The sequence below is a fragment of the Lathyrus oleraceus genome, chromosome 7 (assembly GCF_024323335.1).
Source record: "Lathyrus oleraceus cultivar Zhongwan6 chromosome 7, CAAS_Psat_ZW6_1.0, whole genome shotgun sequence".
Taxonomy (NCBI): Eukaryota; Viridiplantae; Streptophyta; class Magnoliopsida; order Fabales; family Fabaceae; genus Lathyrus; species Lathyrus oleraceus.
In genome coordinates, this window is record NC_066585.1 from 309,041,964 (window position 1) to 309,061,198 (window position 19,235).

Genomic DNA, 19,235 nt, shown 5'->3' on the forward strand with positions numbered 1-19,235 from the left:
ACACTCTCGGGAAGCTGAATATTGTGAGAAACATCCATGAAAGCTAGCACGTTAGTAGTCAAAGCTTTTGATGGCTCTAAGAGAATGGTAATTGGAGAAGTCTACCTACCAATAATGGTGGGGCCACACACATTTTTGATTAACTTCTAAGTGATGGACATTAACCCGTCTTACAGTTGTCTTCTAAGACAACCTTGGATCCATGTTTTAGGAACTGTCACCTCCACCCTTCACCAAAGGTTGAAATTCATACTAGATGATAAAATGATAATCGTCGAAGAAAAGAAGACATGTTTATTAGTCACCTTTCACTATTCAGATGCATAGAGTTAAATGGAGAAACACTAGAGATACCTTTCCAAGCTTTGGAAATTGGAGCGGCCAGACGAAGGAAAGATGTCCCCAAGAAAGAAAAGTCAGCCTCGTCATGGGAGAAGATGTCAGAGTTAATTAAAAGAAGATATACATTAGGTTGGGGCAAGCTGTTGGAGATACCTAAGAAGAAGGATCGGTTCGGATTGGGTTACAAATTTTCTAAATAAAGAGTCTCAGAAGACCAATCAAAAGAATTTTTGTACCCTCCAAGACACTTTACCTGGTGTTGGGTACATAAATGAAGATCGTGTGGCTATAATTGAAGAAGAAGATGAAGGGATACCCAACTTGGTGTGTCGCTGCTTACCAGATGGCACTCTGAACAATTGGAAGGCCGCCGAGATTCCTGAGATGGTTTCTATTTCAAAGTAATTTAATCTTTTCTAAAATAATAATAAGTATTTTGCTCTTCCCAAGGCAAATGGACAAGATTTGTAGGGGGGCCCTTTGTTTTAATGACTTATTTATGAATAAAATTGAATTTTGTTTTCAGTTAAGATTTTTTTCCTTTCATTTCAAGTTTTCTTTTTGGAAAAAATTGAAATAAGTATTTCATACACTCTCATTCCTAGCACATCATTCCAAAATATAATAAAAAGAAAAAATATTCCTCATGCAGATTAATAAATGAACCTATTGAAAACAACACTGCTATAATTTCTTACAACTTCGAATTCCCGATTAACCTAGCGGAAGAAGGCGATGAGGAAAATTGTGAGTTTTCTGAAGAGTTTGCCAGGCTGTTGAAAAAGGAGGACAAAATGATTCAACCTCATCAGGAACCAATGGATGTGATCAATTTGGAACTGAAAAAGATAAGAAAGAGGTCGAGGTCGGCATTTCCTTAAATGATGAAATCAAGAAAAGGTTGGTCGAGCTTCTACGTGAGTACACATATGTGTTTGCTTGGTCATATCAAGATATGCCAAGACTAGACATGAACGTCTTCGTACATATGCTACGGCTCAAACCAAATTGTTTGTCAGTCAAGTAGAAATTGAGGAGGACTAGACCAGATATGTCACTAAATATTAGAGAGGAAGTAAGAAAGCATCTCGACGCAGGATTCTTAGTCAATGCAAAATATGCGCAGTGGGTTGCTAACATCGTGCCAATCTCAAAGAAAGATGGAAAAGTCAGAATGTGCGTAGACTATCGAGATTTGAATAGAGTTAGTCCTAAAGATGATTTCCATCTGCCACACATTGACGTATTGGTAGATAAAATTGCCCAATTCTCGGTCTTCTCATTCATAGATGGATTCTCTGGTTATAACCAGATAAAGATGGCTCCCGCAGATAGGGAGAAAATCATGTTTATCACCCCTTGGGGCACCTTCTGTTATAAGGTAATGCCTTTAGGATTGAAAAATGTTGGGGCAACGTACCAAAGGGCAATGATATCTCTCTTCCATGATATGATCCACAAGGAGATAGATGTCTATGTTGATGATATGATTGTCAAATCACATACTGAAGGAGATCATACAGGCAACTTGCAAAAGTTGTTTTATCGTCTAAGGAAACTCAAGTTACGTCTGAATCCTGCAAAGTGCACTTTTGGAGTCAGATCAGGGAAATTATTGGGGTTCATAGTCAGCCAGAGAGCGATCGAAGTTGATCCTGACAAAGTCAAGGCCATCCAAGATATGTCAGCTTTGAGGACAGAAAAAGAGGTTCGTGGATTCTTGGGAAGATTAAACTACATTTCTAAGTTCATCTCGCATCTTACAACCACTTGTGAACCAATCTTCAAGTTGCTCAGGAAAGATCAAGTCATCGAGTGGAATGAAGGTTGTCAAAAGGCCTTCGACAGAATCAAAGAATATTTGTAGGAGCCACATATCTTGGTACCACCAGTTCTAGGAAGACCACTTATAATGTACCTAACAGTACTTGAAAGTTCTATGGGGATGTGTATTGGGACAACAAAATGAGACCAGAAGAAAAGAGCATGCAATCTACTACCTGAGCAAGAAATTCACCGATTGTGAATCCTGATATTTGCTTTTGGAGAAAACTTGTTGCCCTCTAGTCTGGGTTGCTCGGCGTCTGAGATAACACATGGTGTACCGTACTACTTTGCTAATATCCAGAATGGATCCTATCAAATATATTTTTTAACTGGAAGAATAGCCTGGTGGCAAATGTTATTGACTGAGTACGACATCCAATATGTCACACAAAAAAGCTATCAAAGGGATTGTGTTAGCGGGTCACCTCGCTCATCAGCCAATGAAATATTATCAACCAATACAGTTTGATTTCCCCGACGAAGATGTTCTAGTGATAAAGGATTGTGAGACCCTAGGTCCAGACAAAGGACCTGAACCAGGATCACAATGGAAATATGATTGAATATTTATAAAACTAAAATTAGAAAAATTAAATAAAAATTATAATCAGACGAATCGAATTACACATGATTTAATTTCAACTCTTTTTTTTTTACTAGTACAATTTTAAGCCTGAATTCAACTCATTTAATTTATGAATAAAATTTAACAAATTTATTATCAAATATAATCTTTATTTAGTTTTAAGTTGATTTATTATATGTATTATGTATTCTCTTAGCAATATAAATCACAACTCATGCTCATTTCTAAAAATCTTCCAAAGGTTCCAATTTTTTTTATTCTTTTCACATAAATCATGCAAAAGTACATCAAGTTAAGTGGCTCTATGCAGTTTATCGCCGTCAGACATAGTCGCTGCCGTTGGCCGTCAACTGCGCCCCCACGGCTGCTTTATTGGATTGTGTTAGTGTCGGCTTAAAAAGTCAATTCTATTTCTTAATACTATTAATTAAATATAAAAGTATTGAAAAATAGTTTTTATTTTAATTATATGATGTCATCGTGTTGTGTTTGTTGAGATTATTGTTTATAAAGAATTAAAAATAAAAAACTATTTTTATTGGGCTAATGTAGAAGATCTCGTGTGAGCTTCTTATGATGAGTAGGTGAATTCATATGTTTTACTAAAAATAGAGTGCCTTACTTTTAGCCACTAGGAATAGCCTCCTTCAAAGAATCTGAATTTGGTTAAAGGAGAATTTAAAAAAAAAATCATTGAAAAAAATAAAGAAAGTAGAAAATATGCAAGTGCCATTTGAAAAATATAAACAAATTTCATTCGATAGTGGAATAGGAATAGCCTCCTCCCAAGAATCTGAATTTGGTTAAAGAACAAATTAATTTTTTTAATTAAAAAAGATAATAAAGAGAGGAGAAAATATGCAAGGGTCATTTAAAAAATAAAAATAAAGTCCACTTGATAAAGGTTGGAGAAGATTCTTATTGGTGAGGCTAGTAAAAAAAGAATTATAAAATAAATGATGTATTAAAAACAAATGTAAAAATTCAGGATTTCGATAGGGTGGAGCAGAAACCGGGGTGTATCCTTCACCCTTGTCTTCCCCTTCTAAATTATGGTAATCTAGGTGGGATGGAGACTTCATATAATAGAAGATATTTTTTCTTCTTTTGTCTTTGAAGTGTCTTTAGGAGATTTTGTTCTCCATTCTCACGGAGGAAAAATCTTAATTTTTGAGACCTTGAATAGGAAATTTTTGCGTGAATTTCTACAATTTGATGCAAATTGACATCCCTAAATAGAATTAGTTGTCAAAGTTAAAATATCGAGAAGCGTTTAGACTCATTACATAGCGAGCAATACAAACCAATAGATGTATAAAGTTATTTGACTCTAACATAACATCTTCAACTAGTATGAATCAAGAAAATGTATCAAGAAACAAGTAACTAACTCATATCTTTGTCTTCATTTTCCACGAATCATTTCAAGGAATGGTACGTACGTGAAACAGTTCATGAGTTATACATAGGGTTTATTGTTTTTCTTGTTGTTGTTGTTCAAAATATTTATCTTTTTTTTCTTCTTATTTTTCTTGTTCAAAATATACGTGAAACATTTGTCTTCGTCCGACATAGGGTTTATTTTTGTTAAGATGAGTTTATTGATTTTACATTGTTGTTTTTGTTGAGATAAGTAAAGTGTTTAAGTTATTGTTGAGGTATGTTGTTGTTTTGTTAAAGTTAGTTGTTGTTTTACGTTAGGGTAAGTTGTTTGTGTTATTGTAGATGTTTTGTTAAGGTATGTTGTTGTTTTGCTAAGGTAAGTTTATGTTTTTGTTAAGGTGTGTTGTTGTATTTTGTTGAGGTACATAGTTGTATTTTGTTGAGGTGTGTTTTTGTTGAGGTACATAGTTGTATTTTGTTGAGGTACATAGTTGTATTTTGTTGAGATAAGTAAAGTGTATAAGTTATTGTTGAGGTATGTTGTTGTTTTGTTAAAGTTAGTTGTTGTTTTACGTTAAGGTAAGTTGTTTGTGTTATTGTAGATGTTTTGTTAAGGTATGTTGTTGTTTTGTTAAGGTAAGTTTATATTTTTGTTAAGGTGTGTTGTTGTATTTTGTTGAGGTACATAGTTGTATTTTGTTGAGGTGTGTTTTTTTTTAGATTTTTGTTGATGTTTTTGTTGAGGTATGTTGATAAATGTTGTTTTTTGTGTTATTGTATTATGTGTTTGAATATGTATGTTGTTTGAGGTATGTATGTTGTTGTATTTTATTGAGGTATGTTGTTTGTTTTATTTTAGATATTTTTGTTGAAGTATGTTAATGTTTTGTTGAGGTATGTTGATAATGTTGTTGTTGAGGTGTGTCGATAAATGTTGTTGTTTCTGTTGTTTTATTATGTGTTTGATTAGGTGTGTTATTTTGTATGTTATTGTTATCGTTATTACGTGTACATTGCACCTTTCATTTCGTTTAGCCAACATGTCCTAGAAGATGAGTTTATTATATCGTATGTGGTTTGAGTATTTTACCAAACTCTCATTAAATATATAACCTTTTTAATATTTTACGATCTTTTTGCAATCCATTATCCACATCCCACTCTTTGACTATTAGAATTTGGTTAATACTTCTAACTATTCAATCCACACCTTCTTTTTTACTAGTTCATTTTACAATGTTTATAATACTCTGCAAAATGAACTAGTAGTGAAGGATCTGTTAGTTGAAGAATTAGAACCATTGAACCAAATTCTAATTGTTAAAGAGAAAGATGCGGATAATGTATTGTAGAAAGCTTGAAAAACATTGATTAGTGTAACTTGTTCTTCTAATATAACTTAATTTTTTATATTATTTATTTCTAAATCATATTGAAAGGTTGTATGTTTATTGAGTAGATGATGAACTAATTATTCCATATAAGTTATCATAAACTCAAGTGAACACATCACGACGGTTGAAAGTTTGGCCCGTAGTGAAAAGTTGTATGCTAAGTCTTTCACTACCATTGGAACGTTCAACCATGGTGAGATGTCTAAAATTCCCTCAAAATGTTGGCTCTAAGTATCGAACACATGACATCCATCTTTTACTACTTCTAGTTTCTACAATTGTAGTAATATGTTACTCATTTATGTGTTTTTACCATGCTACAAGCCAATGGTAGTAAAGAGAGCACACGCAACTACACCCTTCGTTACCACGGGCCACCAGCCATGATGGAATCCTTCTTCCAATTATGGTAAAATCTTCTTTTTGTAGTAGTGAAGTGAGTTGAATCTTTAAAAGTTTGAGTCAAATCATGTTCATCATGATTACAAGAACTTCGAAGATATTCTTGTTTGGCAAGAATATGGAGAATACAATGGTCTATATGGGTAAATAGACCTCAAAAATAGAAATAACTAATTGAAAAATAGTTTTGAAATTTTTTATCGGATTTTGAAAAATAAAAATAGTTTGTGCAGTGGAAGCAAAGTGTATATAAAGTAATTATGCTTATCGATCAATATATACACATGACATGTTAATAAGTACACAATATGATAAATATCAAATCAAGGAGTTAACTAAAATGAACTAACAAGCATAATATTGAATTTAAATCAACTTTACACAAGGCATGTATTTGTACAATGTCAATACGATACAGATTCTAACACCATAATTTTCAACCTTAATCCACAACAAGACAAATCAAAAGTTTCTATTCTAATAAAACCTGCATTTAATCAATAAATCATTACCATTGTAAGGACCTAATCGCATGCAATTCTAGGAAAGCAGTAAAAGCAATATAATATGCAATTTCTATGAAATTCAAATATATATATATATATATATATATACACACGCACACGCGTGCGCGCGCGCACACACACACACACACACACACAGAGAGAGAGAGAGAGAGAGAGAGAGAGAGAGAGAGAGAGAGAGAGAGAGAGAGAGAGAGAGAGAGAGAGAGAGAGAGAGAGAGGTGTATGATGTATTTATAGTGGTTTGATTATCGTCCTCATTAAACCTACTCCACTCTCCAATGGTTTCCCATTGAATTTTTTTTCTTCTAATATAGTTTGTGACAAATTGTATGTTTTTTAGTACAATCACTACATCCTAATAATGTTGGAAAAATAAAAAATATTCTATCTATATCCTTTTACTTGTACATATATATGAACAAAATCCTTGCAAAATCCTTACGCGAAATCATGTTGAATCTTCTGTCCCCAACAATCCTTCTCCAAAGTCTTTGTTCTACAACGATCTTTCCTTGGTCCTACTTGTATCTTGTGTATTTGCTTGTCTAAAGATTGAGAAGAACTCACACCTTGTCTGTTGGCTTTCACACAACACTACCAAAGTGAATATGGAGAGAATAACCTCTCTTTTTTTCCACCAGACTTGTCAAAACCAACCACAACCCCACACACCTTGCATACCTCTAAAATATCAAAAAAAATATATTCAAAAAAACGTTAAACACAATAATAGAATCTCATCAACAATCACAAACCTCCAAAGGTGAGATTTAGATCCACACAAAAATGGAATTATAATGAGCAATAAGATTAAATAAATCGTTTGCAAGAACTTAAAAAAGATTCAAAACCCTTTTTGAAATGTGACAATAAGTGAGTTGTGAGTTTTTGAATCAATATTGAAAGTGTATGTTTTTAAAATTATGAAAGGTTTTGAGAGAAAATTCTTTTAGATATGTTGGAGATCTAGCACAAAAATGATTAAAACTGGTGTATGATTTAAGTCAGAAAACCAAGTGATTTGAATCAAGAAGCAAAAGTCATATAAGAATCCATTGTGTGATTCAAGTCACACTAGGTGTGATTCGAACCACATGATTCGAGTGATGAGAAATGGTGATTCAAATTAGAGTTCAAAAAGCAAACCAAGAAACTTGTAGTTCAATGTGATTCGAATTAAGCATTCTTCTTATACGAATCAAAGTGTTGTGATTTGAATCATGAAGTATGTGATTTGAAACATGAAAATTGGAAAATGATTCATGAGCTCCCTGTAAGTATGATTCAAGTCAAGTGAATAGTGTGATTCGAATCATACTTCCATAATTTCATTTTTGCAAAATTTCAAATGACTTTTTAGATTATACTATAGTCATGACTTGAATCATTTTCAAATATAATTATTGATTCAAAAATTCAATAGATTGACTTGAAGCATATTTCTTAGACTAAAATCAAACACTTTGATTTATGCATGTTAAAAATAGATTTAAAAATCAACCGTAAATGGACAATCGACGAGGAGTCTCAATAGCTAAATAAACAAAAGCAATAACTTAAAAGACAAGTAATCAAAACTTTTAACCCATACGGTAGAGACATAAAAAATGCAACTTCATTTCATGTGAATCAAATGATTCTTTATGTGAGTCAATTTATACTCTCGAAAACACAGTTTCATTTTAGAGAGAAGGATTTGAAAATTTCCTTTTATTAAATAAAATTGTTGACTCTTTTTACAATATTTTTTATCAACGTTTTGAATCATAGCTTTACTATGAATATTAATCTCATTCCTTTTTTCATTCAATGAAAATTCTCTCTCTTTCTCTCTCCACCAAATAAGACAAGAAAAAGAGAGGGCAATAAACAAATCTATCTATCCCTCCCTCCCTCTAACTTGCATCAATAAGTCTGTTTCTCAATGTAAACTCCCTTAAGAATCCAATTCAAGTTTTAAATTGATCTTGAGAATCAACAATAAAACAAAGCAAAAATTACATAGGTAACAAAATGCTAGCTCTAACATGTACCTCCCTCAAAAATCAAAACAAACAAAAAAACTCTAACATGGAAGCGTTATGAACATATATATGAATCTAATAACGATGTATGTTGGCAATAAATAAAAATTTGAGGTTGTTGTATAATGTTCATGCCTTGTGAAAGAGACATGGTTTACTAAGTGGAAGAAAAAGAAGCACGTAACACTAGGGATGGAGATCTTGGGCTACTTTTTACAAATGAGACAAGTGAGGTAGGGACAACCTTGTCTTCCAAACAAGCATAAAGAAATATGCTGTAATCCTCTTTTGTTTCTTTCATTTTATATATGCTCATTGAGTAAGTAAATCATCATTGGAAAATTATTATTGGGTAAAAGAGCACCGACAACCACTATTCGGTAACCAATTCTATATAAATGAATAATTTAGTATGTAAGAAAAATTTACAATATTTTGTAAGCCTTACTCTTATTCCAAGTGTAGTTACATTTGATATTTATAAAATATAGCCAATATTTTTAGGTGTTAAGATATTTATAAATATAAAGTTCATTTTAATATCGAATAAATTTAGAGGTGGTGGTTAAAGTCTTTGATATTATTATTTGAGAGATAAATTTAAGATTTGATTTTTTATTAAATATTTATTAGATAGAGATTATTTTACTTTTATTGTGAATCAGAAAGGAGAAGGATGTTCCCTTTGAACAATGGGAGATTGGTGTTGAGAATTAAATTTTTCGGAGGAGTTGTTAGTCAAGATAGAGGTTTTATCAAGGGGTTGTCTTTGGAGAGAGTTTTTCGGATTGTTGAGTTAATGCATCTTCTCCCAAAGTTAAGGGATCCACAAAGTGAGATTTGTCTAATTCAATCTTGTTTGAGTATCGGCTAACAATTTTTTTATCTAAGAATGTGTCAACCGATTCACATGGAGGAGACAATTATTTAGTTTGATAAAGATTTGCGAAGGTGGTTGAAGACATCGTGGTTGGTGAAGGTCTTTTTTCTAGAACCTTCAAGGGAGGTTGTTTTCTTTACATTATAGAGCTGGGTGATAGGGTTTGTACTCGACAATAAAGGTTGCATCTTACGCTTTGTTGCCTTTCAGGGGGTCCAATCTTGGGCAATGCAAGATCATATATTGAGAAGCAGTGTGATATATGGTATAGACTATGATTTTGACCAAATCTTGAATGGATCTTAGTGGTACGATTCAAGATTTTGACATTAGTAGTTTAACTAATAAGTATATCATCTCTCCTAAAGTTTAACATGTTTTGCCAAGTGCCCATTTTAGTAAAGTGTTCAAGATATAGATGTAAATTTTAACATGACCAAACGAGAGAAACTAATTCTTTGGTGTTTACACGCAACACATGCTCGTGATTTTCTCCTAGATATTCTTATAGGTGATTTAGGCCCTCGTGTATCATCGGTAGAGTATTGTACTATACTTAAATACTACCTTATGGACATAGTTTTAATAACTTTAATTTTGTCATTCAAAAACAAATGGTGGTAATGTTGCCCATTTGTCATCCATTGTGTAATGATTATTACAAGTTGTTTGGATTTGAAAATATTATGTTTAATGATAGTAAATATTCCATCATATTTTTCAAATTTAATAAAAACTCACTTTAAGAAAGCAATTATTTTTTCATAAACAATTGTGATAAACACAAACTAAAAATTGAAATTTTTGAGTCGGGTTTTTATCACATTCACTTTGTCAAGATGTTATCATCTATTAGATCTTAATCACACGACTAAAAATATATTTGTTTTTCTAAAAAATATCTGATCTTGATAAGAGAGTCAGTTACACTTGAATGCGTGAATACGTGGTTTTTTATTCTAGGAAATTTGGATTCCACAATCTCCTTTCACTAGAGTCCGACTTTGCCATGAACAAATGAACAAAATTGACAAAATTATCTAGGAGAAAATCATGAAACTAAAATGTTAGTAAAATATTGTACTATGTGAAAAGTCTCAATTATGTGAGACTTTTCACATATTATAATTAAAATGTAAATAACAAAATTATAAATGATATATTATATTAAAGAACATTGAGGCATTTAAAGATGGTTAAAAACCTCTGTTTATCTTCAATTTTAAAATTTGAATTTTAATAGGGTATATTTTGTTCTTTTATAAAAAAAAATTATGTGTATGTAAGATAAAGTGATTTTGTTTGAAAATAGATGAATCTGAATTTCAATATCTAAATTAGATAAAGGGAATTTTTGAATTTTCACGTATGCATGATCACTATAAAGTGTAGTGATCACCATCCTAAAATTTTAAATTCCCCAATATTATGATGGGCGAAGATTATCGCAAAGCATAAAAAATTGTAAAGATCGATACAACACACATGCCTTGTGCATATGCGAGGGATCAGCTCCTCGCTGTTGAATTGTAATTCCTTGTGTCGAAGCAGGTTGCTCGACAGAGCAAGGAAGTATCGAACCACCTAGTATGTTGAGTTGTGTTAGTCTGTCGAAGTGTCGAAGCATGTTGTTTCACACAGGATTTCGACTTATGCCTATTTTAGTAATGTTAGCTATTTTGGTCTTTTATAGTTTTGGGTTTTGGCTTGAGGTCCAAGTTAACCTAAATCTATAAATAGAGGGAGCAACCGTTATTTTTTGAAATGAGGTGAATAGAGTATTCATAACACTTGTAATTCACCGTATTTTGCAGTTGCAAAGTGAATAAGAAGTTTTCCACAATTTGTGGGCAGAGAGAAACTCTGAAGAATTTTATTACTCTTCTCCTTCTTCGTTCTTTACTTTCTTTCTCCATTATTCTTCTCTTTTCATTGCTATTGTGTGGGTAATAACAATCTTGTTCGTCAAGATTGATTGAAATTTTCCATAGGTTTTGGGGGATTTCCAACATCTGGTATCAAGAGCTCCGGTTTAATCGATTCGTGGAAAGAAAACCACCATGGCAATGAATCATCCAAACAGGCATTTTCTAGTAAATTTTCTGATTCTCAAGAACAACAATTATGAGAATTGGTGCAAGCAGATGAAGGTTGTATTCTATTATCAAGATATCAGGGATCTTGTGAAGGAAGGAGTAGCAACGCTTGTAGAAGCCGCGACGGATCAAGAAAAGGCTGCACATAAAGAATTGAAGAAGAAAGACTATAAAGCTCTCTTTATAATCCATCAATGTGTTGATACATATAACTTTGAAAAGGTTAGTGATGCAGAGTCAGCGAAAGAAGCATGGGAAATTCTGGAGAAATCGTTTGGAGGCGCGGAGAAGGTGAAAGAGGTGAGGTTACAAACTCACAAAATAACGCATGAATTACTTCAGATGGAAGACAATGAAAGCATAACTGATTTCTTCACCAAGGTTACGAAACTGGTGAATCAAATCAAGGTATGTGGAGAAGTGTTAACATCAAGATCTATTGTTGGAAAGATCTTAAGGTCGTTGGCTCCAAAGTTCGACCACGTGGTAGTAGCCATAGAAGAGTCGAAAGATTTGTCAAAACTGACAAAGGAAGAGCTTCAAGGGACACTTGAATCTCATGAATAAAGAATGGCTAAAAGAGCTGCAGGAAAGTCGAAGAGTGATATGGCTTTGCAGGCTCAATCAGCAAAAGAAAGAAAAGGCAAAGGAAGCTTGAATGACAACAAAGGCAGAGGAGGTTACAACAATTCGACTGGTCAAAGTCAATAAGAAGGAAACTGGTCGAATCAGAGAAAACCCTGGAGCCAAGGCAACCAAAGAGGTGGTGCTGCAGGTAGAGGAAGAGGTGGTGGTCAAAAGTCAGACAAGAGTCACATTCAATGTTACAATTGTCAAAAGTATGGTCACTATTCTAGTGATTGTCCAGAAAAGAAGAAGAATCAAGAAACTTATGCAAAGCTGGCGAAACACGAAGAAGAAGAAGAAGAGACGTTGATGGTGGTTACAACAAGAGAAGAAGAGAGATTCAAGGACCAGTGGTACTCAGACTCAGGATGCTCATCACACATGTCTAGAAGAAAATATTGGTTTGTCAACATAAAGCCCTCAATGAAGAACATGGTGAAATTTGAAAATAACAACACTCTAGTAGCTGAAGAATTTGTTGGTGATATTCTGATTATGAGGAAAGATGGCAAGAGATCAGTAATTTCAAATGTGTTGTACATACCAGGCATGAAGATCAATTTTCTCAGCATAGGGCAGTTAGTCGAAAAGAACTACAAGGTGTCGATCGAAGACAAGATGATGAGAATTCTCGACTCAAATGGAAGGTTGATCTTGAAGGCTCCAATGTCTCAGAATAGAACATTCAAGAATGAGATTAATGTGATGGAGTATAAGTACCTTGCAACAGCAGCCAGCAAAGATGAATGGATATGGAATTATAGACTTGGCCATCTTAATTTCAAAGACATCAGAGATTTGAAGAGAAAAAAATACGGTTTCAGGATTACTAGAAATCGACATTCCAAACGAAGTGTGTGAAGAAGGCGTGCAGGCGAAGCATCATAAGAACAACTTCAGTAAGGATGCAGGAAGCAGGTCGAAGGAAATTCTTGAAGTCATATACTTTGATGTATGTGGCCCTCTCCAGGTGGATTCGATTGGAGGTAACAAATACTTTGTTACATTCATAGATGATTTCAGTCGAAAATTATGGTCTTACCTGATCCAGAAGAAAAGTGAAGTGATCGAGGTATTTGCCAAGTTTAAATCTATGGTCGAAAGATCAAGATTTTGAGAACTGGTGGTGGTGGAGAATATGTGTCGAAAGATTTCGATGCATTATGTGTGAAAGAATGGATTGTGCATGAGGTGGTGCCACCCTACACTCCACAACAGAATGGAGTCGCAGAAAGGAAGAATAGAACCATCATGAATATGGTTAGAGGTATGTTGAAAGGCAAGAATATACCCAAAGAATTATGGGGAGAAGTTGTGTCGACTGCGGCATATATCCTGAACAGATGTCTGACGAAGAAGCTAGAAGGAATCACGCCAGAAGAATGTTGGTCTGGTGTCAAGCCTAGCTTGAGTCATCTCAGGGTGTTTGGATCTATAGCACATAAACATGTGCCAGATCAGTTGAGAAGAAAACTTAATGACAAGTAGAGTCAGGTGATCCTGATAAGATATCATTCGACTAGAGGATAAAAGTTGTTAGACCCAGTAAATAAGTAAGTAGTGATCAGTAGAAACGTGATCATAGATGAGCTTAAGGAGTGGGATTGGACTAAGAATGTCAAGAAAGATTCAGTGAGAATCTTTTATGATGAACCAGCTAGTGAAGTCGAAAGAGAAGTTCGACAGGAATAAGTTAGAGGTGAAGCAGGCCCAAGCAGACCTCGGAGAACAAGGCGCATGCCTGCAAGATTGCAAGAATGTGTGATTACATCAGATGATGTGGTCAATGAAGAAGGTGAGCTGGTACATTATGCTTTCTATAGTTTTGGGCTTTTATAGTTTTGGATTTGGCTTGAGGTCCAAGTTAACCTAAATCTATAAATAGAGGGAGTAACCTTTATTTTTGTAATGAGGTGAATAGAGTATTCATAACACTTGTAATTTACAGTATTTTGCAGTTGCAAAGTGAATAAGAAGTTTTCCACAGTTTGTGGACAGAGAAAAACTCTGTAGAATTTTATTGCTCTTCTCCTTCATCGTTTTTTACTTTCTTTCTCCATTGTTCTTATCTTTTCATTGCTATTGTGTGGGTAATAATAATCTTGTTCATCAAGATTGATTGAAATTCTCCATAGGTTTTGAGGGATTTCCAACACTCGCAAGGTAACCAATATGATGGTTCTGAGTAAAAACCAACAAAAATTTACATTTTAAGTGTGTCGAATTAATTTCATATTCATTGTTAAGGAATTAATCATCGGCAAATAATTATATAAATATCCATAAATTGCAAAAATCCCCTTCTTCGTCTCTTTAAAATTTTAGAAGCATTTTTCTTTAAATTTCCTCTCAAATCAAAATTTTCACCTCATTATCTCCTTCAAAGATTTTATGTCAACTCAAAAAGTTTCTACTTTTTATTTGATTCATTTTCCTCCGCATTGGAGCAACTTGCCACGTCAATGTAACAAATGTTTAGAAATAAAGTGGACTACCGCCACGTGAAGATTAACTTACTTGGAGAATAATTTTGACTCGAGTTACTCCATATAATCATTCTTAAAAAAAAATTACGAGCACTCAAATCGCTAAGTGTTTTATATTATTTAATGATCGTACATACAAAAAAAAACATCAATATTAAAAGTATATAAAACTATGATTTTATAGTTAATATTTTGCTTGTATTTATAAATGAATATGATAGGTTGAATAAAACTTATTTGATAAAATATCTTTTATAAAAAAAACTATAATTTAATCTATAAGAACTATTAATTTAATAGTTTTATTTATAAAATTCAAGTTTTATCAAGAGTTATTGAGCGAAGTAATTCAACCAAAATAAATTTTCACTACTAAGTAACAAATATTGGGCAAAGTAATTCAAAGAAAAATTATTTTTCATTACTAAGTAACAAATATTTAAATATGATTTTTATTTTCATTTGTTGTTTAATATTTTGGTTTTTTTGGTATAAACAGAATATCCTGAATATCCTTTGTCAGGATTGTCTTTGAAGGTGTGCAAGTTGACCTACAACATAGAACGTCAAATTCATTACATTAAATTGTGGTTAAATAGAGTCTCGCAATAGGTTTTTCATAGTTAAACTATGATTAAATAGAATTTCTAATTGTTTTGTCACAGTTGAACGGTAACTAAGCTACTAAGGTCTCCAAAAATTTAAGACGGACATGTCTTATGTGTGCAAGAGTTCGAACTTAGAATACGTGGTTAAGCTGGAATATATATCTTATTATCGTAACCAAGTGCTCTTGAATTATTTTTGATATTGTTTATTATTTTTGTTAGAAAAAAATGATAATTTGTTATTTCAATTTTTATTTAACTTGTGTTATAATTAATACTAGTTTGAATATGTTCTCAAAATTATTTTTTATATTAATTGCAATGAATACAATTAATTTTCTTCCCAACTCAGTTTGTTGGCATCCAAATTAGTTAGTATCTCAAGCAACCTTTATTATTATAGAAAGAGAATGATACAATGCTATTGTGGGTTGGACTCACCATCTGTGACTGGTTAGACATCTCAGAATCCAGACCACATGCTATATGGAGGTGGATTATACAATGAAATTCTTAGTCCCTAATTTTTACTTTGGGTATATATCTTCTCAATCCAAAATTTCAAAATAATAAATATTCTTTCTTGTTTGTGTTATTCAGTTATAAGGAAGGAAATGATGTGTATTTTTTGATTGGTTTGATGAGGAGATGACAGAACGTTCACATGACATGATTAATTCACTTTTGAAGAAAGTTAATGAACTGAAGAATAAGGATGCTTTAGTGAAGAAGACAAATGATAACTTGAAGAAGAAGATCAAGTTTTTAGTTATTCTTTTGATTTTGTCTTGGGGTTTGATCATCTTGCTGATCACAAAAATGTTGGTTGGTTAATGTAATTTAATTACATTTGTTAATGCTATTATGACGTGATGTAATTTAGAAGGATTATTTTAATGTTAGTCTTATGGCGTGATGTTATTTAAGAATGATGTTTTAATGTTAATGTTATGTTATAATGTTGTTATTATGGAAGTGTGTTAATGTTATGATGTTAATATGATGATATTTAAACCATCTCATAACAATGACCATGTTGTTAAGATATTATTGATTTTATTGCATTTTAATCTTATGCTCTTAAGAATTGATGTTGTTAAAGTTTAGACAAAAATCATCTCATAATAATTGAGGAATCATATAAACCTTCTCATAATAAAGGTTAGACGATTTCATTAACATTTGAAGAAATATTACACACCAAAAGATGTCATTCATTACATAATTTAAAGGGTTAAATACACTTTACCCCCCTGTAATGTTAGCGAGTTTAGGGTTACCCCCCTGGTAAAGTTATTTTTTCAATACCCCCCTTATGTTATGTAGATTCCTTCATAGAACCCCCTAATATTCAGGTGGCATGGAATCTTGGTTTTTTATTTCAGACGTGGCTTTTTAATTTTTTTATTTTCACATGTGAATCTTCATTAGGTCTCCAGCATGGCATAAACTAGAAATTAGGGTTCCAAATCCATCCCTCTCTCTCTTCGTGAAATCCATCCCTATCCCAAATCCATCCCTCTCTCTCTTCGTGAAATCCATCCCTATCCCAAATCCATCCCTCTCTCTCTTCGTGAAATCCATCCCTACCCCAAATCCATCCCTCTCTTCATCTTCGTCCGTGTCCCCTTCATCTGGGTTATGGGTGGCAGCAAGGCATCTTCCACGAGTGAAGTTGGAAACGGCTTACCAAGATGTGGATGCAATGAAACCATGAAGTTGTGGGTCTCCAAGTCAATTGAAAACCCCGGTCGCAAATTTTAGAAATGCAGGAATTATATGGTGAGCAATTTTGAAGCATTTTATTATTTTGAGTTTGATTTCGAAATTAATTGTTGGTGGTGTTTGTCTCAAATTGCAGAATGGGTGCGGTTTATTTTTGTGGGATGATTTGGTCAGTGAGTTTGCAGTGAAAGAAACCAATCCGTCCGGATGCCGCCAATGTGAAGTCAACAAGGCTTATTTGATTGAATTTGCTAAAGAGATTGTTGAGGAGATAGATTGTAGAGTCGGAAAGCTTAACAAGTTAGAAAAACTGAAGAAAAAGATTGCAATGGAAAAGAGGAAAAATTTATGGTTAATGTTTGTAATTGGTCTGTCATGGATGTTGATAGCAGCTATGGTTAAGTTAGTCTAATGAGTCTGTCATGTAATTGTTATGTCATTAGTGTTTTTCAGCAATGTAATGTTGAACTTGTAATGTGTTCATCAATGAAATGTAATCTGTTCATCAATCTTAAACTGTCAGTGCAGCATCATTATTTGATTAAACTTTCAGCATTCAATCTACCAATAATGACAGAAAAAAGTTATATCATAATGAAAGAGCAAAATTGCAAAATCATCAGAAAACTACAGAACAATTTTATAGTCAGTAATTCTAAAGAAAATATGACATAGTAAACATATAAAGTCAGTAATTCTAAAGAAATATTGAATTTGCTACAGAACAATTTTATATGCAGGTGGTAGAGGTGGTTCCATCTCAACTTGTAATGGAGCTTTAGATCTCTCAAAATCAATTTTGGAAGCAGTTAAACATGCAATTTTAGCTTGTCTCTATGTCTCTGAGAGGAATATCAACCAAATTTTGCAATGCTTGTACCTACTTAATGAGGCATATGCCTACAGTCATGATGCAAACTCCACTCACACTAGCAAACTAGAACTTAGAATTGGCGTTCTAGATATATGCAGAATGTGAGAGAATTCTTTACCTTGAATTAATTTTTAATGATAGCAAATTGTGTGATCATCATCCAAATGTTGGTTGTGCATTGCATTACATGATACATGTGTGTTTATTATGTTTTTCATCCCACTATATTGTTGCATAACTGTACATATAAACCTACATTGATATTTCCCTTTAAATATCAATTAAAATGCATTTTATGTCAGTAAGCATCGATACATAAAGCCTCTGCATCGATACATACAGCATGAAATAAATCACAAAACCTTTCTGTTCAGTATGCATCGATGCATACGAGCCATGCATCAATACATGGAAGACAAAATACTCTATGCATCGATACACACGATCCCTGCGTCGATACATGACAAATTGAAACAGCCTGTGTATCAATACATACGCACCAGGCATCGATACATACTAGTGTAATAAGCACTTGCATCGATACACACGACTTTTGCATCGATACATGAATAATAAATTTCACCAAAATTTACATTACTTACAGTATGCATCGATGCACACTATCATGTATCAATACATAAAGCTGTTTTGTGGTATAACAGCAACTGTTTTTGCAGCATATAAAAGACAGGTTACAACAGCAGTGCAAAAACACGAATTCATTGAGGGAAAACAATTGAACACAGATCAAAAAGCAGTGTTGGAGCAATTGTTTTGAGAGCACATAGTAACCAAACTGTAAATGTACAGACACTTGCAGAGTTAGCATCCATTGAAGAGTTAGCATCCAATGGCAAATGGCATCCATTGAAGGTGAGTAACTGAATTTCAATTATGCATGTTACATCCCATTTTGATATACTAAAAGGATTACAAAATACATGTCTTCAAAGATCAGTTGGCATTACAAAAGAGTTTTCCAAAAGGATTACAAAATACATAGCAGAAACATAATAATCAGTCCCTCATTTTGAAGTGGGTATGTCTTCATTTTCTGGTAGGGTAATTGGTTTGTCACTAGATATTCCTTCACCTGTTATGGGTCTTTTAAACCAACTCAACTTGATCCTCTCACTTTGCCTTCTTTTGATGATAGGTTTTTTTTCAACCCTTTTTCTGGATTGTTTTGTGATTGAGGCAGCCACACTAGATCCTGTTTGACTCATAATAGTTGGAACAGGCATATCAGTTGGAGGCTGTGGATCAGTTGGAATAGGCACATTTGTTGGAACAGTCATATCAGTTACAGTTGGCATATCATTTGCAGTTGGCATATCATTTGCAGTTGGCACATCATTTGCAGTTGGCATATCATTTGCAGTTGGCATATCAGTTGCAGTTGGGGCAGGCATATCAGATGCAGTTGGCATATCATTTGCAGTTGGCATATTAGT